The sequence below is a fragment of the Galeopterus variegatus genome, unplaced genomic scaffold (genome assembly GCF_000696425.1).
Source record: "Galeopterus variegatus unplaced genomic scaffold, G_variegatus-3.0.2 Scaffold1006, whole genome shotgun sequence".
NCBI classification, from domain to species: Eukaryota; Metazoa; Chordata; class Mammalia; order Dermoptera; family Cynocephalidae; genus Galeopterus; species Galeopterus variegatus.
The window spans coordinates 52,139-79,726 of record NW_007727117.1 but is presented as its reverse complement, the minus strand read 5'-3'; the positions used below and the strand labels follow the sequence as shown (position 1 = coordinate 79,726).

General features: G+C 34.9%; 1 protein-coding gene across 1 annotated transcript in view; it reads right to left on the bottom strand.

Moving 5' to 3' along the window:
• The window catches only part of ROBO1 (roundabout, axon guidance receptor, homolog 1 (Drosophila)), a 415,298-nt gene that overhangs the window by 365,680 nt on the left and 22,030 nt on the right, over window positions 1–27,588 (bottom strand). The gene's annotated exons all lie outside the window — the stretch shown is intronic.

Here is a 27,588-nt window from a genome sequence, read left to right as displayed (position 1 = left end):
CTTACTCCTAATTTCCTCTTTCACTCTCTCCAAGAGAGAAAGAAAACTCGGCACTGAGGCCTTCCCTCATTTAGATAGAACTTGGAAGTGGGAATGTCCTTCATCTATACATAACAGCATTTGATATACCTCGTTAGAAGCAAAAAAAGCAATCATGACCCTACTTCTTCATTATTAGTGGTGTTTTATTGCTCTAGGGTTGATCCATATTTTCTAGTATTTCTTAATTTTAAAAAGTTAATCTCTTGCAGCAATACTAACAATTTCCGAAAATATCCTAAATCTAACAAAAACATTTTGACATTGTAGTGGATTGAATTACATCCCCCAAAACTCACTGAAGCTGATATTGTGTCCCCCAAGTTTTATGCATTAGAAACTTAGCCCCCACTGAAACTGTTAAGAGGGTGGGAAATCCTATCATGGTAATTGAAAGGTGGGGCCTTAAAGAGGTGATTGGATTGTAGGACCTTGCAGTAGTGAATGGATTAAAAATGGTGGTCGGGGCGTGGTTCTGAGGGCTTTAAAAAGAAGAGGAGAGTCTCTCTGTCTGTCTCTCTCTCTCCCTCTCTGCCCTCTCTGCTTCCACTATCTTGCAATGAGACCCTGAGTCCCTGTTGCCACCACCAGATGGACTTTGGACTTCCCAGCCTCAGAAGCTGTAAGCAATAAATTTCATTTTCTTTATAAATTACCCTGTCTCAGATATTCTGTTATAGCAACACAAAACAGACTAATATAGACATTATATAAAGTGATTTCTTCATCTTATAAGCAAAGATGGATAACTGCTCTTGGATTAGGGTAAAATTGAATGCCATCTAAAAAAAAAAAATGGAGAAACATTTTCTCAAACTGCCTACAGTTATATATACAATTCTTCTCATGTTTACCTGCTCTAATCTTGCAAAGGTGAACACATCACAAACTTATAAATTATTTTGGGATTAGAATAGCAAGCAAATGAACTTCCCTGTTTAAGTCTAAGAAATTACGGGTGGAGGGAAATCAATATTTCATATTAAGCACAGTTTATTTTTAAAGCTCTATTACAGAAATATTAAAAGATCACCTGCAAGATTTATTTGTTATTTCATTGGAAAGTCCATGTGATTTAATTCTGAAGAGAAACCACTTTGATATGTCAACTTTATAAGGACCTTGAATACTAGCAAGGTACTCAGGTAGAAGTCACAGGAATCATAAAATAAAAAGTACATTGCTTTATGGTAACTGCAGAAATAAATGTTTAAATAAAATATGGATTTTCAAAATGACAAAGTCATCTCTTTGATCTTCAAAGAAATACACACACACACACAATTCAGTTGGGAAGAAGCAGCTAACAAAACAAGTTTGGCCAAACTTCAGTCTTCTTTCTTTTTTAGGAGCTGTTTCTAGGTCAATTCAACAACAATAATGCCAAAAAATGTATGAGGTTTTACCTTACGTAAGGTGCAACGTATCTTTCTTGTCTGACAAATATGCTTCACACACATGATATACAAGTAAATATTAAATTGCATTTCATTATTGGTAAGAGTAAATAAAAATAAATTTTATGATAGGCATAACTAGGTGCCAGTGCTTTACGTGTTTTATCTTAATGAATCTTTGTGATATTTCTATTTTTGAGTATTTACAGATGAAGAAAGGAAGGCTCGGAATGACTGGGTACTTTCTTTGAGATCTAATTTTTCATTAATGACTTAAGTCTTTCTCATCCTACTCCAATAAGTCAAAACCACCTGAATTTTGTAATGCCAAAGTACACAAGAGTAGATCTCAAAACTTATTATATTAAGTATTGCTCTATGAACTAAATAACTACTCTTTTGCACACAAGTGCACTTTTCCTAAGACATATATTAGTTGTTTTAATTGATAAGATATAAATTTTTTTTAAAAAAAAATTACTGAATTCTTAGCAGCTTTGTTCCCCCAACTTGAATGGCTACAAAATTTATAACTACTATCATTATGAAAACTTGGATATTAAAATCAGTTTCCTATATTCATAAAGGATAAAAAAATTACTGAATTCTTAGCAGCTTTGTTCCCCCAACTTGAATGGCTACAAAAATTATAACTACTATCATTATGAAAACTTGGATATTAAAATCAGTTTCCTATATTCATAAAGGATGAAGGAGAATGTGGAAGAGCAGAGCACTACTAGTCTACGAAAAGAAAGGATACCTAACATAAATTTCCTTCTCCTAGTAACTGTTTGGAAATTTAAATATCATATTGGTTATATTGCTAATTGCTTAGCACAGAATGTCGGAAACATGACAGCAGAGTAAGGTTAGCCATCACATATTTTATCCTGGCTCTAGATCAGCGTATTTGAAAATGCCTACAACCATAATAGAATCAAATAAATCTATGGTAAACTCTATTTCCTGGACAGTTTTAGTCAATCCACTTGGGAAGTACAGTATCATCTGAGTATGTAGATTCAATGGTACATGTGTTGCACTGAGACAGCAGCCTATTGTGATGTGTCTGGCAGAGCCACATGTGGAGATTTTAAGTCCTCACATTCTCTGAAGTTTGTATTTCAAAAAACCCAGAAGCCAAACACATGAAAATGATTATGTTATATAAAAATCATATGGGCACAATTTTCCATTGCACCTAAAATTAAAAATAAACAATGTTGAAGTATTTGGTGCTTGCAGACAGTTAAATTAGTATTATTAAATATTGCTAAATATTCATTGTCATGAATTAAACATATTTCACGCAAAAACAAGATGGACAAATATGTTTCTCATTTGAAACTTTTGCAGTTTTTAAATGCAATCTTTTGGATACATAGGGGTAAGGAATGACCTATAAATGGCTATTTTGCAAGTTTATATTTCAGAGCATATTTTATTTCTTAAAATGGGAGTAGAGAGAGGAGCTAAAGACTAACTAAAGGTAATGGAAAACAGAAATAGTAAACTATACACTAACTACTAACTCAATAGAATATTTTTCTCGTTATACTCACTTAGAATGTGATAAATAATGTTTGAATGAAATTCAGGCATCAATGATTTTGCAGATCAGATGATGATATCTACTTTCATAGGTTAAATACTTCAGGAAAAATTACTAAACCCACTGCCTGTAACATAACATTTGTTCACATAATGCTAGCTTCTTTCTGCTTTCCTTCTTCACTGTTGGATAAACAGACCAAAGGATTTTCTAATTAATAATACCACACTGCATGGTGATATAAACAGTTCTTCCAACTTTAAGGCCCGACTGTCAAACTTCGAACTATATCCACCCCTACTCTTCTTAAGGTACATTAAAGTATGATTCCTTTATACTTTTAAGGAACTAAAAGCATAATTGTTGCTTAAATATCACTTCCTAAAATCTGAATCCAGAATTCCAAGGATTCTTGCAGATTTTAATATTAAAATAATCTATAACATAAAATAATCATAATATTAGAACAATTAAGTAACTATTACAATGACAGTAAAATCTTTGCTGAGATAATGAGCAAATTATCTTCCAGAAATGTTGTTAATTCATCTCATTTAATCCACAAGAGATGGATGCTTTAATTATCCCATTTGCCATGAGGACACCAATAACAATAGAGTTAAGTGACTTGCCCAAGATACTTTAGTCAGTAACAGAGCTAGGATTTGAATCTAGGTCATTCGAGTGTGAAACCCTTCTCATCACACTTGATACTGCTGGGTGTCTATTGTTGGCATAGATAGGCTACTGTATTCTCAGATACAGCAATGGAAGCAAGAGTACCAAACCAGTCCCCAGTTTTGGTACAGAATAGAATTACCTGGGAAGTTGCTACAAAAAATGCCCAGAACTCAGCCTCGAGATTCTAATTTGGTAGGACTGAAGTATGGATCAGAAAACCACTAGTCTATCACATGAATAATGACAGAAAAAGAGGTCCTTGTGCAGACAAATGAGTTAGCCCAAAAAGTGTGAAATGGATAAAGAGGCCAGGCCAGTAATACTTCTCCATCCAGGAATCCTGATATAACTCTACTCTGCCTAACACAAAACAAATTAAAAAGCCTAGAGATCTAATGCACAAGGAGAAGAGTTTCTACGACAATAGAATGGGATAAACAGATAAAAATCTAATGTTTTGTACTGACATTTTAAATCCTTTAAAATATCATAAAGTCTATTAAACCCATTCCTTTTATAAATATTCATAACAAGGAATGTGGCCATTGGTCATATGAGTTAATTCTCACACAGCTGACTATAGTCCATAGTGCAATTTTTAGAATTCCTTTTACTTCTTGCATCAACAAAGCCTTAGTTTGAATACTTTCCAAGTAGTGTCAAAAGCATATCTTTGAAGGCCTACTAAATAAACAGGAAAGTTCCTTCAACATTTCTGCCTTGAAAACCAGGTCAGTGCTGCATAGTATAATCATAACATTGTCTCTTTCACGAACATGAACAATGGATCTACACATTTACCTTAAAATAGCTTAAGAATTTTCCATTTCAAGAATTTTACTACATAATAACTATGGTACTGATATTGTAAGTAAAAAACAAACAACATACTTGGCTCTGGTCAGGGCTATCCTAACTAGAGCTATATATTACATGCTCACTAACATGTAAAGGAATTTGACAGTGGGTAGAATTCTTAATTTCATTCATGATTTAACTTCTTTCACAAATTGATTCAAAAGATTATCAAAATCATTCCTTCCCTACCAATTTCTAAGTAACAAATTAAAAATTTTTTGAACTACCTATTAACTGCCTATTTTGGCCATTTTTTTGGTGAGAGTGGGGTAGTGCCATTCTTAGACCACAGAGGTGAGCAGAGGCCCCAGGCTGGTGACCCTAATTACTGGTCCAGGAATGCACATATGACTAGTGTTGGGACAATTGGAATCCTTCCCTGGAGCTGACAGGGAAAAGCTACTAGATTGTGAACTGCCAAGCATCATGTTTGTTCTTACAAGGAAAAGATTTAACTATAAAGCAGAAAAATGAAACAACCACACAGGAGGAAGCAGAACCAAAACCATTAGTTCTATTTGTCCCTTAAGTCTGATTCCACCAATGCATTTCCTATGGCTTAAGCATATGAGTCAATGAATTTCCCTTTTGCTGTTGAATGGATTTCCTTTTGCTTGCAACCAAATAGTACTAATACACTAATTTCCCTATTAGATCCAGCTTTTCCTCCCTTGGACTGTGTCACCATGCAGACCTTGTTAGGAATTTCATACAATAACCTCTCCACTTTTCCAATGCCTTACAGTTTCCATTTACCTCCTCTTCTTCCATGAAGATGATCCATGTCTTCTTTATTTTCAAAAACACACTCCCTGTGATATCTCTTCTCATCTATAACTAACATTGAAATTGTCTATTATTGTTTAACCTTTCATATGTGTACATTCATCTCTCATTAGCCATGGGGCATTGGTTCCAGGACCCCTGGTGGATATCAAAATTCATGGAAGCTCAAGTCTCTGATATAAAATGGCATAGTATTTACATGTAATATATGTACATCCTCCTATATGATTTAAATCATCTCTAGACTACTTATAATACCTAATACAATGAAAATGCTATGTAAATAGTTGCTATACTGTAATGTTTAGGAAATAATGACAAGAAAAGTCTGTACATATTCAGTATAGACACAATAATTTTTGGAATATTTTCCATCTGCAGTTGGTTGAATCCATAGATGCAGAACACAGAGATATGGAGGGCTGATTCCATATCTTTTTCTCTAAATTATCAACATCTTGAAGGTGAAAGCCATGTCTTAAATTTATTTGCAAACACCACAGGCTTTTATACACTTCCAAGCACACACATAAAGTAAAATAAAGGCAACTGAATGAGTTTTGGTATACTTTTCATATTTTACAGTGGGAACTGAGGAGATAGTACTAAAAAATTTGATTCAGTCAGATAAAAAAGTTTACATAAATATTAGGTTTTTATCATGTTTAGGTTCGCTGAATTGTTCTGAAGGATTTATTCCAAATCATACTGTCTGAATTGGGCATGTAGCACACTTACATTTAGTTTCCAAAAAAAAAATAATTTTCAAAAAGTGTTTAGGTCTATTATATATTATATATTATAATATATAATTATCATTACATGACTTAAGTCTAAAAGAAGTTTATAAGACTGAATAGATGAGCTACCAAAATGAAACCATAAGCATTCATGACATGAAAAACATTTTTCTAAAAGCAAAATATGCTCTTTGTTTTAATTTTGAAAATGGAATCATTAAAGAATATTTTTTTAAAAAAAATCAAGTTATATATAAATTACTTCTCTTCAAACATCATGGCCATCCTATATTATATTTACATCATGGGCCAATGTAATAATTTCTATTAAAATAAAAATAAAGTCCACAGTACACGAATCTCTTGAAACACAACATTAAACAAATATGTTTGGACAATGGCAAGAAAGAAAGGAAAGAGGAAAGAAAGAAAGGAAGGGAGGGAGGGAGGGGAAAAGGGGGAAATTCCAATATGATTCAGAACTTTAGACTTAGGAAATTAGGAAAGAAAAAAAAAAAAAGACTTCTCTTGATGGAATGTGTTTCCATTGAAAACTGAACCAAAACTCGTGGTAGCGGCTGTGGATTCTTTAGACAGATGGTGTCAACAGACCAGTCGATTAGTCAGCTTGGCAATGGAGGAAGCATGGATAGTTTTACGAAATGCCACCAAACTCGATATATGAAAAAAGAGAAAGAGGCTTGAATTTGTACTCCGATACTTGATCCTGGTTACTGCATGATTTGTAAAATAGGCTACTCTTTGTCACCAGCAGTTTAGAGTTTCCTCATTAGATTTTCACAGAAATGGTTCTCAGAACACAAAAGCCAAATCCCAGTAGGGACAGCTGGGTTTAACAGGTGACGAGATCACATCTAATGGTTTTCCTATAGAAGCTCCAGATATATGAAAAAAGAGAAAGAGGCTTGAATTTGTACTCCGATACTTGATCCTGGTTACTGCATGATTTGTAAAATAGGCTACTCTTGTCACCAGCAGTTTAGAGTTTCCTCATTAGATTTTCACAGAAATGGTTCTCAGAACACAAAAGCCAAATCCCAGAAGGGACAGCTGGGTTTAACAGGTGACGAGATCACATCTAATGGTTTTCCTATAGAAGCTCCACTGCTGATTTTCTTCCTTGATTTTTACCTAATATAAACTAAAAATATCTACTCCTATTTTTTAAAGATAGATTATTTGAGAATTTATTTATAACCTCTAAGATAAACAAGGATCGTACCCAAAATAAAAAGTACCTATTTACAATTACAAATACAATAATTTAATTTTTGGTTCCACAAGGTAGGCTTTTATATTAGATTATATTGAGTCAAGCTAAGATTAGAGTTCAATAATTCTTCCCCAGGAGCCTAAGACCATGTCTACTAATGCCAACAAATTAAATCAGAACCAGAAAGTTCAATTTGATTAGTAATTTTCCTGGTGAGTTTGGGGCCCTTCTAATGTAAATTAGAATTTTCATTAACATGAGAATAAGAGCAGGATTTGGGGCCCTGCAGAGAAAATAGTAGGTTTGAGAATCAAGGAAACTGGTCCTGCTTGTGAAGAGTGAGGTGTCTAGAACAAGTCCCTTAGATTCAGCTTACCATTATATCTTTATCTAGAATATAAAGAGATTATAGTAATTTATGTTTAAATTAAAATCTTTTTCAGGCCAGTTCTGATAGTAACAGCCAGTTAAGTAAGCATTCTGGCTTGCTCTGAATATATGGTAAGCATGTGAAAGATTATCTCTTATTTTCATGTCTTGGCTGTATATAAGGGGAATTTAATCAGATAAAATAACAATGTTTATAACAATTTTATCAGTGGTTTTATAGATATATAAAGGCAGTGTGCCTTCTTGTCCTGTTCAGGGAAAATGTTGAAAGCACAATAGATAAAGAGAATGAAATTTGAATCTTGGAGAGACTGTCAATTCTGCCATTTAACTAGTTGTGTAAACTTGGGCTACTAGTTTCTTAACCTTAGCTTCCTGATTTTAAAAAAGAAAGAAAGAAAGAACTATTGAGAGGACTCAATGAAATATAGTGTGAAAAATACTCAGTACATTCTGACACAAAATTAAGCTTTTAATAAATGCTTCCTTTCAAAGCTAAAATTTTTAGATCACATATTTCTGGGCAGCAAATGAAAAATGTTGGGGTTAAGGACAAATAGAATCGTTGAATATGCTATTATATGAGCACTGAAATTAATTTGTCAGCCTCTTCCATAGCCCAAGGTGTTCAGCAAATATAAAAGAAAAACATGAAAGGAAATGGAAAGGTCCAAGCACTTAAGTGGTGAACATAATTACTTTTCTATATTCATGTAATATTTCTGACCATTATTCTCTAACATTCTACTTTAATCCTGAAAACTCTTTACCCGGTATAAGGAAGCATAAAGACCTTTACTCAACAAATAAATCATATAAAAATATACAGCTCAGCTTAATTTTGTTCTTTTATTATGTTGTTTTTGTGTTTTTTAATCTCAAGTTTAATCAGAATTGGTCCCTGAAGGACATGGGTTAAGTGCTATAAAGAGAAGACTCAAAGCAATACACACATTAGTACACACATTAGAATTGTTCTAGCAAGGTGTATGATCTCAAAATCAAGAACAAAGGATTATGGCAGAGGCCTATGTACAGCCTACTTTTTCTCATCAGAGCTTCCTGCTTAAGGCACATGACAACACAATTCTTACTTTTATGCTACCACCAAACTCCTCAGTAATTCGGACCAAACTTTTGGAACTTTTCTGTTTCTGCATGTAGCATTTGCCCAATTTTACTTCTACCTAAATCCTATGCCGCCTTGATATTTTCATAAACATCTAATTTAACAAGGATACTTTTAAAAGTTCATGGAAAAACAGAATTAAAATATAATATGAATTTTTCCACGAACTTTCTGAAGACTTCTTGTATAGACAGCTATACCTTTCATAAGCCTTTCTTCACTTAATATAACAATATTAACCACTTAATATAACCAACTAAGAATCTTCTCCTGCACTGAAAGAAGACTAATAATGAGGTCAGTAGTCAAAGCACACAGGGTAAACCCTTGCATAAGAGAAAAGAAACAACAGATTAATTTTCTCCAAAACTTTCTTAAAAGACAGTATATGTGTGAGAAACCTACATACCGTTTTCCATAGTGGTTTTACTAATTTACAGACCCATCAACAGTGCAGGAGTGTTCCCTTCTCTCCACACCCTCGCCAGCATTTGTTATTCCCCATCTTTTTGATTATAGCCAGTCTAACTGGAGTGACTCACTCATATGTGGGAGCTAAGAGAGAAAGGAAGGAAGGAAAGAAAGACCACAGTAGTGTGGTGGCCTTACAGAGAGAGGGAACATTCCTAGGGCTACAAAGAGGAGTGGGGAGAGAGGGGGAGGGGAGGAAGGTTGAGGGATAATTTGGTGGGGACACAGAGTACAAAAGTAATTTCTGGTAATGGGTTTGCCCCTAGTATGAATCTGGCCCTCACATTATGGGCACGATGGGTGACAATTAGCTTTGTATCTCATGAATACTCTTAATAGAAAAAAAAAAGAACTACTAAAGTATGTACTTGAGGAAGAAGAAAAATAAAATAAATAAATAAATAAATTTATAGATTTTTTTTTAAAAGAACAGTATATGTGATTTCCTTGTAAATTTTGTGAATTACAGCAAATCTAAGATATACCCCATCGCATTTAAAAAATGCAATTGGAATGTTGCCTAACACCAAACGCCTTTTTTACTTTAAATTTCTTCGTACAATTTGAAAAAGGGATTCAACTAGAGCTTTAAAACAAAGGAAATGGTACAAAACCACTCCTTTTCCCTTCTAAAATAACCGCAACCATTTAAACGGGATATTCCCAATTGTCTACAAGATAAATTCCAAGCCACTTAGCCTGTCAGTTAAAATCTTCCACAACCCGACCTCAATCTACCTTTTTAAACCCCAATTCCCACAATTCCCCTCTGATCTAGAAAAATCAGGCTATTCACTGAGATGTAAACATTCTTTATTCTTTATTCACATAGTTCTCTCGTCCTAAAACTCTCTTCTCTCTTTCACCCCCTCCCTTTCATTCTCTCTTCTTCAAGGTATATTAATAAGATATTTATTGTCACTTGAAATGACTTCTCCCTGAAAAGTTTTGAATCTTTTTCTTTGTTCTCTGATAAAATTACTTATATTGCAATTGCATATATTATTTAACTATTTATAAATTTTCACTCAAATTGCAATGTAAGCTCCTTGAGGACAGAAACAGGATTTTGGAGGGGGAGGGGCAGCTGGCTGGTGGGGCTCAAACCCTCGACCTTGGTGTCATCAGCACCACGCTCTAACCAACTGAGCTAACCTGCCAGCCCCAGAAACAGAAATTTTACATTTTCTTCTACTAACTATAGCATCTAGCAGAGAATCTTGATTTTCAATCTACATGTTTTAAAAATAATATTCCATAAGATACACTGAAAAGAAATAAAGGAAAGTATAATGTAAACTAATCATGAGAAAATTAAAATCTGTTATACTTAGAAGCATATGCCACATCCCGAGGCTCCTTACTTCTCATTAATGTAGGCAGTACTGCTCCCGCCAGTAATTATGATCACTCAGGACCTTACTGAAGATGTAGCCAGTCCCTCTAGGCTGAAAGTATTTAACATTCTATGAATTTTTAATATCTACACAGTAAGCTGTTTTAAAGTATATAATTGAATTTTAAAGAATTATAATAGTGTCACCTAAACTGGGAAAACAGAATGCCTCGCTAATTATTTTTGAACATGACCAATACAATGAACACAAACTGCATGTGTGAAAAATCCCACATAGCACCTCCAGAATCGTAAATTGTTTTTGCTTCCCTTTCCTATGCAGAAGAGACTCAATCCAGTTCTATAGATTTCAAAAAGTATCATCAATTGGATTGACTGAATCTGATAGTTTTATTTTAGATTGACACATCTATTTATAAATGACCTATATATTAGCGGACATAAAACTAATAAAAATATATGCTTCCATCTAGTGGCCAATTCAATTAACCAGGGTAGGGGGTAGAGGAATGAATAAGGGGAATCCATGTGAAACTCCTAATCTCATTTCAGCCAAACAATGCTAGGCCTACTGTTGGACCAAAGTTTCCAGGCTACGTCTCTTCAGTTTTTACTTCTTCCATATACTGCTGCCTTACATTTGCTTGAAATGCAGAGAAATACCAAGGATGGTATTAATAATAGTAACAGCAACAGGCACTTTGGGAGTCCTAACTGAATGCCAGCTGCCACACATGGCATTGCACATATTATCCCTGTGTCTCACAACAATGTTATAAAGTACATCCACATTTTGAAGGCAGAGAGACTGGGACTCAAAGATGCGAAGTATCTGCCCAAAGTTCCATACTAATTAGCAACATAGGTAAACACATCCGGGCCTCATTCTGTGGAGCCTAAGCTTTTTCCATAACATTCTGCATGATTAAAAGGAAGCATATGAGAGAAAAGTAAAGGGCCTGGATGATCCCAAAATAATCATTTTCCCCCTTAATAATTAATAGAGAGACTGGGACTCAAAGATACGAAGTATCTGCCCAAAGTTCCATACTAATTAGCAACATAGGTAATCACATCCGGGCCTCATTCTGTGGAGCCTAAGCTTTTTCCATAACATTCTGCATGATTAAAAGGAAGCACATGAGAGAAAAGTAAAGGGCCTGGATGATCCCAAAATAATCATTTTCCCCCTTAATAATTAAAATGTGACTATACTTAAGCTGAAAGAGTTCACTTTAAAGTTCTGTAGACTGTATTTCCAGCCACTTCCCTCCCAGCCAAGGTCAAATGCAGCTGGAATCTCCAACTATTTACAAACCTCTTTATCAACATTAGTACTCTTCAAGTTCTGACATCTCTCTTCATGCCAGAAGTATTTATTTAATCAACAAGTACAGCTTGAGGAACATCAGACTTTTATTCATGGTTAAGTAAAAACAGAAAGCACATCACCAAGTGCCTAATATATGCAAGCATTAATTGGTTCAACTGGTGAATGTCTCCCCAGACTGCATTTGTTTCTTATGGATGGGTGCTGTGTTCCTGTTCCTGCCTCATGGCTTTCAGGGTTTGCTAATTAGTGCTTTCCTAATCCCATTCAGAAAACTAGAGCAAGTTTTTGCCATTCCCCTTCCATAAATGGGTGGTCACTGAGATTAGGTCAAGCCAGCTCAGTCTACAATAGCATCCTTAATCAGCCAATGTGAAATAAAAAAGAGGCAAAAATTCTGGCTTTTATCTCACACTGTCTTTGGAGCTAATTAAAATGCACAAGCCCTTCCTCCTGTTACAACCCTGCTGTTCTATACACTAATACGCCAACAAAAGGTGCTGAAAGCAATGGACTGAATAATTGTTGAAATTTACAGTTCCTTAAAGGCAACTGTTAAAAGATTTCTGTCTCTTCAGCAATGTAGATCACATTCTGATAAGGCATCACTAAGTAAGATCCCTCCTCACATTTATATGAAGAATCACATAGATTTGAGGAGGATTAGGATCCTATAAATTAATGACCATTTTTGGTGATGATGTTTTACTTATTTGGCTTTCAATTCACTTTACTAACCAAAGAGGTAAAAGAACATTACGTTCTTTGAAATCTGTCTCTAGTGTACGGTGGGGGCTCTGCTGTTTTAAGAGAGTCTGTGAAAGCCCACTAGCATAATAAACAAAAAGATGGGGAGGGGAGGTGGGAGAAGGAAGGATGCAGGTAGTAAGAAAGAAAATGAACACACACACACACGTGTGATCTTCTTGGACTTATACCCTTCCTAGTCATTTTACATGCCAAAAAGAAATCCTTAAATTAATAATCAACCTTAATAAAACTACCTTCTAAAATAGAGTAAGCTTTTGATCTTACTGTTCCCCTGCCTCAGGGTATTCCTTTATATTTATTAAAATGCACCTTGAGCATGTTACAAGTAAAACAATAATTTCCTACACTTTAATACATGTACAAGCATATAATTTAAGGAAACATTTGCCAAGGAACACCACATGTTCCAAACACATATACCGAATTAAATTCACGTTATAATTATGTTTAAAAATCAATACATTAAGTAAGAATTCAACATGTTCAAAGAGGTGTATTAGCCCAAAACTGTAATTATAAGAAAGTGACCTACCTCCCTAAGATTGGGCAGGATGTAAGATGTCTGGACAGCCGGTGAGAATTACAATCACCACTCCCTGCCTCCCCTCCCACACACACACTAGAAACACGGGCACAAAAATCTTACATACTTTCATCGATGCTTGGCACATTGTCATAATGCCACAGTGCTGTGAAAGCTTCAAGAGGCACCAACTACTTTTTTGAAGATATGCAAAAACTCTAAAGGCTCTAAAAATATTAATGTATAAAATAATATTTCAGTAAAGTATTTTTTCAATGTGGGAACATTTCTCACATCAAAAACTTAAATATCTTCTTGAATGTCTTCACCACAGGTTCTTGCATGTAAAATCACTGTTACTCTGCAGCCTGGTATTCATTTTAAACAAATACACACCATAACAGTAACTACTAGTATTTGTAGTACTGGCTGAAAGACGCAGTAAAAAAAAAAAAAAAAAACTTTTTTTTTTTTCAGGTACAACAGTTTCTTAGGTCTTTTTCCCCCCTCAGTTATATGTAATTCTATAAACCACCTCAAAACACTTCAGTATGTGGGAATGTATAAGGCCCACACTTGTGGTAGTTACAGCTGAACTCATCCATCAAGAGAGATAATGTTAAAAATGAAGAAATAATTGTTGGAAATAATTAGTGAGTTCAAAATATATATTAATTTAAAACTGCAAACTGTTACTAGTATCCAAATTATTATTACCTCCTAAGTCATTGATAATGAGTCACTTATATTAAAAATAGTACATGTTTTATAGGTATTAACTTTTTAAATCCTTTTAGCAAGATACTAAATAGATTTTAGTGTTTTATCCCTTTTAGAAATGAGAAAACCAGAGCACAAAGTATTTAAAAATTTAACTTTCCCAAGCTCACATAGCTTGTAATTAAGCATTGAGTTTGTGCACTTAATCTTTATGCCATTCTATATAATTAAATAAATTATACATATTATACTTGAATTTATTGTTCTCTATAAAATAATAACAGTTCATATCTCTAAAGGGTCAGAGACTATGAGTGCTAAGCACTTTTCACAAATTATCAAATGGTATTCACTAGATGTCCCACAAATGGTAGTAACTAGATTAAAAAAGTGAATTTTTTATTAAAAATGATATATCTTAAAATTATATAAAATAAGAGATGCTGACTTGAAAGCATTTGCATAGTAAGAAATGAGCATTTCTGCCAAGTTCCAAGTGTGTGCCTAATAGCTTCCTTTTTGTAGTTTTACATTTTCAGACAAGAAAACCAGTTGAGGTCACTTTGAAAGGTTTTAATATGCTACAGAGCCATCAGAATTAAATGACTGATAAGGGGAAATTTGAAATTAAATTGTAGCAATTAAAGAACTAATTTACACCCCCCTATCTTTTCACCTTCTCCTCCTATACAACACCCACAGGTCAATTCCCTAAAGGAAACACAGAAACAATTTTTTAATTAAATTATGATTTACACCATCTTTCCCCCTTAGTTGCTCAAACGCAAACACAAAGAACCCTGGAAAATGTTTACAGAATCTGCTTCTCAATTTCAGAGGTCAGGACACTTTCTGCTAATGCTGATCAAAAAAGCATTTGTATTCAGATTGCCACAAGATTCAAATGCTCAAACTTAGTGTAAAAAAGCTACAGCAGTCTATCAGAACTCATAATGTAATCTTTTTCAGGGAGTGAATCATACATGGCATTGTAGATAATATAGGAAATTACAAAAAGTTAAGCAATAAAAAACACAAATCTTTAACGTGAAGGAATGCACAGACCTGATGAGAAAAAAGAAAAGGGTAAAATTAACCAATCTCAACTATAAATATAAATAGTTAAGTAAGTCATTGGGAACTTGCTATGGTTTGAATGTGTTCCCTAAATTTCATGTATTGGAAACTTAATCCTCAAATTCATATGTTGATTGAAGGTGGGTCCCTCAGAAGGTAATTAGGATTAGATAAGGTCATCATGGGAGGTCCCCTATGATGGGATTGGCAGCTTTATAAGAAGAGGAAAAGAGACTGAACTGAGGCAAACACTCCTGCCCTCTGGCCATGTGATGCCCTCTGCCATGTTGTAACACAATAAGAACACATTCATCAGATGCAGGTGCTGTGCTCTTGGACTTCCCAGCCTCTGGAATTATGAGCTAAAAAAAACTTATTTTCTTAACAAATTGCCCAATCTGTGGTATTCTATTATAGCAACGGAAAACAGACTAGAAGCCAATACCATCTTGGTTTCTCCATCGGAAGGCAGTTGGGGTGGTGGGGGTGGGTTGGGCGGTAACACTGGAAAGCCTACTGGAATCAAGAAAGGCAAACTTTTTAAGGACAAATTTTTAAGGGCAATTGGCTTAAAGTTGATACAGGCAGCTTGTAATCTGGAAATGGCAAAGTTGAGCAAGGTGAAACAAAAACAAACATAGTTGGGAGAATCCATGCTATTCATGCATGTTATCCATGCATAACAATAAAAATATTAATAAAAAAGAGTAACGTGAATAAAATCTCAAATTATCAAAGCTTTATGCCAGACACCACTCCATGCTTTATTAATATTTCACTTTATCATCCCAATAACCTATGAGTGGGCTGAGGTGGTGGTAATGATGATGATGATGACAATGATCCATTTTACAGAAAGGGAAACTAAGGATCATGGATATCAGGGAAGTGATTGAGGCACTCTGACTTCAGAGCCTATGTTATTTCATGGGATTAAGAAAATTAGGAATCATTACCAAACTTGCCTTTCCCAAACCACAGCTGAGATCATTCGGGAGGTAGATGAAGAAAAGAAAGATCTGAGGGAGAGAAGCCAGTTAAGAGCTCATCAAGTTCACAACAGAAGGATATGAGAAGTATACAGACAAATGATCAATAGTAATTATGTTGGGAAAATAGCTATAAATGAAATGTAAAGTGTCTTTTGGTGCCTTCCAGGCCCATCTTTTAAATGTCTTTCTCTGCTTGTTCAGCTCTCAGAGCTCCTTGAGGAGTGAGCATGATGTAAGCCTTCATCTTTCTTTTCTGCCCCAGAAGAAGTTTTACCTGTTCTTAATTGAGTGAGGATGGGAACACTGGGCCATTCAGACAGCTGGCTGACAGGTTAGTCTGTGTAGGTAACTACACCAATCCCGCTGAAAGAACGTGGTAGCATTAGTAACAAAAGGCAATGTTTTAAAGGTGTGAAGGTTGAATGGGAAAGAAAATAAAATTTATAAAAATATTTAAATATATATTTTAAAAAATATTTTATAATATATTTATATCTTATAATATAAATTATTTTATAATATAAATTTTATTTTATAAGAGGGTTTCTTAGACTTGGCACTATTGACATTTTGAGCTGAATCATTCTTTATTATGAAGGGCAGTCCTGAATAGGAGATTTAGCAGCATCCTAGGCTTCAATTAATGCTAGTATCACAGTTGTAACAACCAAAATTACCAAATGTCCCAGGACAACTGTTTTAGACATATTAAGGTTTTTGTATTATTATTTATTATTTATTATTATTATTATTAATTATTATTTCTATAGAGCATTCAAAAGACTTTCAGATGGCAACATAGGTAGGAATCCACACAAAGCCTGGGAAATTCATGCTGCGAAGATATAATGGAAATTCTATCTGTACAGAGTGAAGAGTCAAGTTATGTGAATGGTAAAAACCCCAAAAGTGAAAAGAAGGAGGGGCAGCAGAGTCCAGAACTAAACCCTTACACAGGTATAGGAAGTTAATGATCATGCACAAGAAAAGACACCAGAAAAAAAGTTGTCAAAAGAAAAGAACAGCCTTATGGTTTCCCATCTTCTCCAAAGCCATAATGAGCTTGAAGAGGGTAATCAGAGACAGAGTTCACAGGAAGGTCCAAGAAAATGAGAACCCAGATGACGCTTTTGCTTTGAGCCAAAAGGGAATGATTGGCTATCTTAGCTAAAGGGCACTACAAAGAGCATCTCAAGCCACCACCTCACCATTTGGTGCCCTGAGGCAGTCCTTAATTACAGTAATGGAGGGAAAGAGTTAATGTACATTCTAACATGCTTAAGTCGCTAGCAATTACTATCAGCATAAGTTGTACTTCCAAGGCAGCAGTAAGGAAAGAAAGAATAAAACCCATTCCTTCTGAGTTGTGGGTGCTAACCAGTCAACCATGCTGGCCAAATCCTGCCTCTCAAATCGCTTTGTAATATATACTATTCACCCAGCCTGGAGTCTTCAATGACAGCTATTCATGTGTCCCAAGCTGATCAAACACAGGCCACAGAGATGGTTCAGCATTATGCGTCCTTACTGAACGAACAGAAAATGTCTCCTTTCCTTCAGTCTGGTGCACAAATTCTGCTGCTGCTTTTAGACTTTTAATGGAGTGTCCTCGAAATGGCACATCAGAGAAAACATTTTCATCTGAAGATCAGGTATAGAAAGCAGCTACTTGTACAACAGTGACCCTGGCCTTTTGGAATATGTGAAGTTTCGGTTTGAATAATGGGGGATAAGAAGAAGGAGGGAAAAAAAAAAAAAAGCTTTTGCCTCTATTCTAAACACCCCTTAGTCTTTAGTCAAAGCCGCTAATTATGCCAGGCAGGCTGAATGATGAGTAGTGGTTTTGTGATCCCAGCTATTGTTCAGAAGGGCTGAGATCACCAATGCATTTTACTAGGTATGAGAATTTGAAGGGAAAAGTCTGAGTACTTATTATCTCTTTGTTTTCTTAAACAGTGCCTATTTACAAACTTTTCACTAGTGAGTAAAAACATTTACTGGCAATAAAACACAGCAGTGTTTCAGAATGTTAACCTCTTCCCCCAAAACATGACAAAGTGCTCTGAGTCTTCTGGAGCAAAATAATTGCCTTTTTTTTTTTTTTTTCTTGTCACTAACATGGAGAGGAGATGGGAAAGAAAGAGGGAGAAAATTAAAAATAGTTTTTTAAAAAATATATTTTCTTGGAGCTATCTATACTGCAAAATTAAGCAACTATACCCTGAGTTTGCAAAACCAGAACGAAATAGATACAAACAATGTATCACAACAGATGGGGGTGGGGGGTGGGGGGTGGGGGATATTAGGCCTCACAGAATTATATTGGCAATAAAATTTAAGACATAAGAGTGAAAAAAAGAAAGTAGCTGGGTGATAAATTCTGCAGTCCCTGAAGGAGACAAGCTATGCTTTTTGGGGCTAGGTGTTTGTTTTCTAAGAAGTGGGTGGGATCCTGTCAAAACATTCATTTATAGTATTAAAACACTTTAATTATCTCTGGGTCTTGCCTTCTTAAAGTTTCTTGAGGTAAGAGCCGTGCTATAAAGATATTATATAGTTTAAGTTGCTAAATACCTACAACTGTACCCAAATATAAATTATAAATAATGGATGAACCAGAAAGCATGTGAAATCACACTTGTTTTCTACAGCTGCTGTATATTGTATTAATAAATTTGGGGGAGTAAACAGATATTGCAATGTCTTCTTCAGCATCAACGATACTGAAATAAATCTTGGAAAAAAGTTGTGATCATGTAAAGAACTAACCTGTCCAAATGTCAATTTCCACTGAGAGTGAAACTTTAAATCTTGCTCTATGTCTATTTTTCCTATACTTTTACAATTTATTTCTAAGTTTCCTTCTTGTCAGCGTTTTTATTCCAACTAAACAGAACTAACGACTAAAAGGCAACTTATTACTAAGGGAAATACGTTTATCTCACATGACTGGCAGACTCTTATATCTGGTTCACTTTGGGGTAGGATTCATTTCAATTAGCTAAATTGAAAGCAAAAAAAACTGTGAAGATGAAAATAGAACAATGTCTACTCTAACTTCCACAATGTAATTCTTGAGTCTCTGGTATTTTTGTGGTCTAAAATTTTCCTTATTGGACACACTAGATTACTTTTATCTCCAGAGACCTTTTATCCCCACCTGCTGGAAGCATGAAACCTAACTGGGTCCAAGATAATCGCTGACGTATTTCAGGAAGAAAAAATATTTAAACAAATTAGATTTAAAATCACCTGTTGAAACAGGTTAAAACCTGTTAAAAGCTATGCCCTTTGATACATTATTTCTGTCACAAAATTTATTCACAACCCTAAAACTCTTTGTTTTGTGATTGTTATAAGGTTTATTCTTTTGTTTCTTTTAAAGTTCTAAAATTGGCCATTACAATTCATCAAAATTGTCAAGCAATATTTTGCAAACAAAATGATAGAAATATATAACAGTTGGATAGTAGTCAAATTATCATCTTCAAGAAAGACATTGGAATGGAAAGATCATATATCACATTCTTTAATTATGAGGAATGTAGTATCCATCTTTTAATATAACAAAGAAAAATGATGCTGAGATGAGCTTCAAAAATAAAATATTAATTATATTTAACAGAGAACTACACCTTACTCCTGAGTGATGAGGGGTTCTTTTCTTTAGGATGTAACAGTGAGTTTTAGCTGCCTCTGGGGGGTTGGAAACAGAAAACAGCTGCCTTGGGTTCACCTTCTGTTGTATAAATTAATAGTCATTGTTGACTATTAACTAATTTACTTAAAAAAAACCCTATATACCTTCTAGAAAAGTACTTCCATGCTGATAGGAACATTCTTGAATTTAATATATAAGTTATTACTCTTCAAGATTATTTAGATATAATTGGATATAATAAATAATATAGTAGAAGCCTAAGAAAGCCAAAATAAAATTTAGTCTATAAAAACACAGTATTTGCCTTTCAGTTAAATATTTTTATACTTCAGTGGTATTTAATAATAGCAATAGCCACTACTGGAAAAAAGAAAAAAAAGGATTGTCTGCCACCATTGGCTTTTTCTTTTAAACTAAATAGTACTTTTTAAAAATGTTTCCTGAAAAAAATATGTAATATACTAGAATATTTTTTCCAAACACCCTAATTTTTTCCCCCTTAATACTCTTTCAGTCATTGCTGATTGGTAGTATGCCATTTTGAACATATTGAATGCATAAGAATAAATGAATAAACCATATTTTGGCTAATATTTCAGAATCTTAAATTGTGAATTTCCTCCAGCATTTAAACAGGAAAGCAAGAGAAGTCTCCTGCCAAAAGTTGCCACCCCACACACAAGCACATATTTTAATGAATCTGGGGCAGGTCTCTGGCAAATCAGTCAGTTTTCTATTTTTGGCTAATTACAGAAAACCCTTGAACAACACAGGTTTGAACTGTTCAGTTCAACTTATATGCAATTTTTTTCAATAAACATATTGGAAAATTTTTGGTTAGGTACATCATCAATGAATGACATACCTAACCAAAGAGTTAAGTAGCCTAACTAACCATGGGCTATTAGTAGGCTATTAGTAGCTAAGTAGTTAAGTACTACTTAAGACTCCCCTTCTTCCCCCAGGTCACAAGCAAGAGAGGTACTTAAGTAGTAAAGTAGTTAAACAGTTAAGTTTTGGGGTAGTCAAAAGTTATATGTGGATTTTCTACTTCGGGAAGGGGGGAGTCCACATTGTTCAAGGGTCAACTGTACAAGTAGAAGTGAAAACGAGTTATATTATATATATATATATATATATATATATACACACACACACACACACACACATATTACAGAAATATAACTAATAATAAGGCAATGGGATTGTATTCATATTTTTAATATATACTCATTGAATAGTTATTCTTTACACGTGCTGTACTTACAGGAGAAATCACAGACAAAAAATTTAAACATCTCCCATCTGCTTCCAAATCTACATTTAGTTCACTCTAGACAGAGTATGGTATTTATATTCTTTCTCAAACTTCACTATTAGTTCTTGTCTTTTAATTAGGCTTTACTAAATATTAAAACACATTTTTTTTACATAAAACTAAGGAAACTATAGTAGGCTATTTGTGGTAACTAGCCTTCCATAGAGGTTCCACAGATTGAATGAGTGAAAGAACAGCAAAATAAATTAATTCTGGATTTAACTAAATATAAATGAATCTGATTAAGCAAGATTGATACAATTAAATGGCAAATATAAACTACTATATATAAATAAGTTAAAATAAATATACTTTGAATTGTCTTTGAAATAAGAATCAGTGGGTGCTTGTTCCCTTTAGGGGTCTAATAAATCATTGTGGAAATATTAGCACTGTATTCCAACCAACTGTGTTAATTATTATAGGTAATAACAACCTACATTTAAAAATATTAATATGAATTATAGAATGCATAGGATTAACCATTGATACAGATGAAACATCAAGCACACACAATGGCCTCTTCTCTTTCAGAGGAACTCATTGAAATAAAAGTTCAGAAATAGTAAAAGAAAGTCATGAGATGAGAAAACACCATTGGAGGTCAGAGGTGGGTACCACCAATGAACAAGAGATATTAATAAATTTCTGGAGGAAGGAGAAAGAGTGGGAACATGTTCAGGAATTAAATAGAGTAGCAGCTTAGAACCTGCTATGAAGAGGCTCCGGAAAATGTAGAAGTCTGCTGAGGCAGCTCCGAAATCAAGACCTAAAGTCAGAAGGAACTCGGGAATATAGATGTGAAAAGGGAACTAAAGAGAGGGATTAATTAAATGTCTGTATAAAAGCAACTCTTTCACTTATCACCTCCTCTTCCCCAAATGCAGGCGAAATCAGGCAGCTGGCACTTACCCCCAACAAAAACAGCTGGCCCTTTTCCAGTGAAATTGAGCAAACTGCCAGGTGAAACCTGGTATAAATCTCACTCTTTAATTTGACTGATCTTATAGTCTGACAGCTGGCTTCCTGCCTTACTTGCTGATCCCACTACAGCAAAGTCTCACATTCGCTTACCTCACACAAAACTCCAAGTTGAGATTTCCAAATGGGAATCAGTTGTAACACAAAAGTACAGAATTTTATTAACTATACAGTTCCTATTTCTATAGGAAGGATTACCACACAATTGAGGAAAAAAACAGCAGAATGAGATGGAAGAGCCAAAATTAAGAAACAAAACAATGACACCAGAGGAAATGGAGCTAACTCAGGCATCATAAAAGAAATTAAAGATACTAATGAATAAACTCAGAAATATTCAGGAGGGCATTACATCTACAAAACAAGAACAAAATGCTATAAAAAATGAATAATCAGAAAACAAGATAATGCTGTTAGAAATTAAAATTATAACTAAATTAAAAATTATGGCTATGATTAAAAATGAAAATTGTGCAACAAGCCTACAGAGAAAACAGCCTAGATTGGAACATGCTGATGGGTTGTTACCCTCTCTCGGAGAGTAGTTTCATTAATGGATTTAAGAGTGAATAAATTCATTTGAAAAAGAACTTGGTGGGTACACTCCTTCCTAATGGCTCTCATATTGCTCAGGTATTTACCCTGCTCCCTCAATGTCTCAGGTGAGGGTGATTGAGGATCAGGATCAGGTATATGTATAATTTAGCTAAGCCAACCTCCACATATCATTTCCCTGGTACATTTATTGGTTCAATGATGGCACTTTTCTGAAGATGTCTCAATCAGACTGATAGGAAAGCTCAATCAGACTGATGGCTCAACCAGACTGATTGTTAGTTTAGAGAAGAGATTTCTTCTCACTACTGCTGAAAGTGAAATAAGGATCTATAGCTACCACTAGCAGCCATTCTGCCTAAACAAAGGGAAGCAGTCCTGAGTTGAAGTGGACCCTGGAGATGACAGAAAGGCAGGAAAAACACAGTGCTTGATGATTCACACGACTGTAAGCAGTTTATGTCACCTGGATTTCTACTTGCATAATGTAATACATTTACTTACTGTTCAGAGCAGTGTGAGTCAAGGTTTGCTGTGATTTGCCAGCAAAAGCTACACAACTCCAGGGCCAATATTTAAATAAAATAAAAATACCCTAGAGTTGTAGCATGTGACAATTCTGTCTAGAAGATTAAAATCAAGACCAGGGCAGGCAAAAGACACCCATGTAGTTTCAATTAAGGTCTAGAAATACAATGTGATCACAAATTAATCTCAGACAAGAAGTCATCCAAGAAGTTGAACATCTTTGTGTATATCTAGTATTTTCCAGAACAACAAAAAGCCTTGTTCAAGGAGAGCTCTGAAGTAGATCAGATTCTATTTTATCTGAAACTGAAGCAGCAGTGAGGACCAAAGAACATCCCAAAATTTGTGTTAGAGACAAGAGTACATATATCTAGTTCTCCATGGAGTGGCAAAAAAGATGGATAACATTTGTCTAAGTATTTCACAACACTGGACTGGGACTTTTTCAGTTCTCCTCTGATAATCCCCACGATTATAGCACCCAACTGAATTTAAAATTATTAAAGGAAATCAACTCTGAACACAGGAGGATTGACTTCAAGACAAATAATGTGAAATTAGTTCATACTCTTGAAACAGACATGACGTGTAGATGTGTGATAAAAAAATTAATTTCAAGAGGTGAGATGCTCATAGGTGCATTCACAAGCATACACACACACACTTTCAAAATATTTCTAAGAAAAATATCTATTTAACAAGCGTACTCAAATCTGGAGTAAACTGCATTTTAAGAAGACTCCCCTCCCACCCCCCGCCCTCCACCTTCCCACGTACTTTATAAATTCCTTGAATTTGAATCAAATTTAGGCAGCAATACAAAGGCCTAAAAGACTGCATTTACTTCTTTATTTAAGTTGAGGGAAGGATGTAATACACTTATACATGTAGTTGAACCTAGTCAAATCAGTTCTTAGACTTATTAGGGCATGACGCTGTTGACACAAGGCTAAGTGCAAAGCCTTGACCTTTGCATTTCTGCCATGACCTCAGGGACTAGACCTACTCATCTCACCCCAACCTTTACAACTTGAATGATGTCAGACCAGGCTGCTGTGAAATTTAAAGGAATGGTTGGCTCCATTGAAAGCTATTTGCTTTGCCAGTAATTGTTAATTCCTCTGAGGTTTGGGATTTTTTTTCTTTTCTTTTTTTTTTTTTTCCAGGGCTTCCAAACAGTCAAATCATTTCTCCTTCTGTAAAAACAAAATGTTCCCTAAATTCTTTAAAGTTTACATCAAAATCTGTTAAGTCAAAATGTTTTTTCCCCCACAAAAGCTTGTCATATTTCAACAGTAATTCAAACTAAAGCAAAAGCTATATATAAAACGAGTATTAAATATTACAAGGGAAGAAAGAGAATGGTCTATTTATTAGATACCAAAAAATTTTTTAATGGCCAGAATGTTAAATTTTGGTTTCCAGAACTGACCTGAAGTTTTCACATGAGAGACCTCAAAAAATCTAGTCATTTGAGCCAAATTGGTCTGTACAGGCATCAGACTTCATCCCCCCGTCTGCCCTTATGAGCAATGTAGATCCTAAGCACAGCTTTAAAAGGAAGTGTTAGCCTTTTAATCTCATTCCTTAGTTATAATAAGCAACCTCAAACTTCATTCCTTGACTGAAATCCAGTCTCCAAGATTTGAATTCAACCAGTGATAAAGGAAAGGGCTATATCAAATTACCCAAAGTACTTACTCAGAGAAAAAGATGATGGAAGCATTTGGAGGGAGTTGGATCTATTAAAAACAGTCAGTGGAGAGAAAAAGGCAATTTTCCCCTCTAAGAGTGTGCTAGTGTATTTTATTGAGGTAAATTGCCTTCTTTATGTAAAAGATAGTAAATCCGTTGATGCCATTTGTTAGGATACTCTTATCTCAACAATGGGCATCACATCCAGGGTCTAAAGTTTCTAAATCTCAGCAATGTTAAACAGGGCTTTAAAATGAACTTTCAATTTGAAATACTGAGTAAATGGGTTCACACAGCATGAATTTTATTGCAGACCAACCTAATTTTCACATTTTCCTCTCTATAACAAGCAAGTCATTTGTTCTCTGTACTCATAATGGAAAGAAAACAAGAGTTTCTTTGTTTGTGTACATTAACTCGATGCTGTAAAAGTCATTCAGTCAAGCTTCACTATACTTTCACCTTTAAACCTTAACCTGACTTGTAACAATATTTGTAGCCTCTAAAATTACACTGGTTGAACCCAGACGGAGTTAATCACCCTTCACTGTCTCAGTAAAAAGCATAATGACCTACCATTTAATGTGAAGCCATTAAAATCCTAGAAGGGGCAAGAATTCACATCATGTGTTTATAAATACCTCACAGACATGAATCCATACATTCAGCCTACCAGGACACTTTTCATATGGCACTTGTTTAGAGAACCAGATGGAAAATAATGACTGCTCTACACTCAAAGCCAGAGAGTCTATTCTGCTGTCTTATGTAGTGCACCTTATACTTTTAATACTGACACAGATTAATTCTAACAAATTCCATCTGTAACAGAACAAAGAAAAATCTAAATTAAATTTGGGTAATTGATCATATTCTTTCCTTTCCCTAACTCCCATTGCTTCCCACTCAGGGCAAATTCACCAGCAAGATCCTTGATTTCTACCTGCAAAGTTTATATCAAATCCGCCTTCAGGACTGCTCTGTTAATCCAAGAGGCCTCATTCTTATTACACGTGGATCTTATGCTCCATGGGGCAGTCAATCAAGCCAGCATGAATCATGAACCTGAAATTGTCCAACACAGAGGCCTGGACCAGTTCTCTCCGCATCCCTGGTACCACTTCAGACTGAGCCACCATCAACCCTCCTGCAGCAGCCTCTTAAATGTTCTCTCCAATTCCACTCTTGCCTCTATGATCCCTTTTTCCAGAGCACGCTGAGTAATGTTCTCAGTTTTTAAAGCAGATCATGTGACTCTTCTGCTTAATATCATCTTAATTCACTTGAAATAAGAAAAGTTCTTACTAGGCCCCTCAAGCCCTTAAATTAGAGAATAAAAAGTGCTTATCTACAGGGCCATGTAATTAAGTAAGAGAGCAGCAAAGGCTGGGCATTGGGACATGGCATACATGATATGTACCCAACCAAGGTGCATGGAGGCCTTAAGGGGTAGCTCCAACCCAGTTCCAAGTAAGAGTTCCCCCATGAGAGGGAGAATCTGAAGTTATCAGACCATCTAGTTTATTGAGAGAAGCTAGAAATCTGGACTTTTATGAGAAACCTCAGCTTTTAAATGTTGCCTATAACTTTTAAAACAATGTGAAATAAACCACATACCTCTGCCAACAGGCACAGGAGGCTGTTGGGTGATGACTTCTCACAACAATCTCTCCCTTTATCAGTATACTTGGACAATCTACCTCTTCTGATTCTCTAATTTGCCAAACTTTTCCTACCTCAGAACTTTTGCATTTCCCATGGCTCAAATGTCTCTTCTTCAAAACCATTTCCTCACTATCATACCTAATGTTGGTTTCTTCTCCCAAGCCACTACTATATCACCCTATTTCCTATTTGATTTTTCTTATAGTAAATCATCCCCATGGGAGAGGATTTAACCAGCTCACACTGGTAAATTTAGTATGTAAACAACTGCTTTACTGATGTATTAATAATACCCACTTTCAATAAAAATCAATATAGAATATGTAGAACTGAGCCAATAAGACAGATACACACACACACACAAACACCAAACACAAACTTAGAGCTTCAGTATTTCATAAAAATATCTTGACAGGATGACTGGTTGTTGTTTGTTAGCTAAATGTCTACAATAGTTTTTTGCAAGAACAGAAAAAATGCTGTATGTATATATACATAATTGTACATGCATGTTTATTTGTGTATGGTTTATATAGAAGTGGGTTAATATACAAGTAATTATTAACCTACTTCAATGTAGTTCTTCCAGATGGACTAGTTTTGAGAAGTATATTCATGTAGATATAAGGCAATGATTCTCCACTTTTGTCCCTCAGGAGGTCTGGTGATATCTGAAGATATCTTCACCTGTCACAACTCAGGGGATTCTATTGGAATCTAGTGATACAGCCCAAGGAGGCTGCTAAACATTCCATAATGCATAGGACAGCCTCCAAAATGTCATTAGTGCCAAGCTTGACACACCCTGATAGAAGGTTTTTCTCTTTACCTAACTCCAACTTTGCCAAAAGAAGTAATAGCTACTCCGCATATTTCTTTTTGTGGTGGTAGGAAATAATATTAAATTAGTTCCTCAACGTCACTGTGAAATACATTTTTTTAAAAAAGCATTGATCATTGCTCTGACAACTGACATGTAAATTACATGAGAGACTGGGGGGAAAAAAACAAAACAGAAACTTTTTGTTATTGTTTTGATTTTGGTTTGCGCCTAGTACAGTGGTGGTCCGTTCTAAGTCTTTAAGTGAATGCATGAATCTCATAGCAGTGATTCACTATTTTATGCTTCACATTG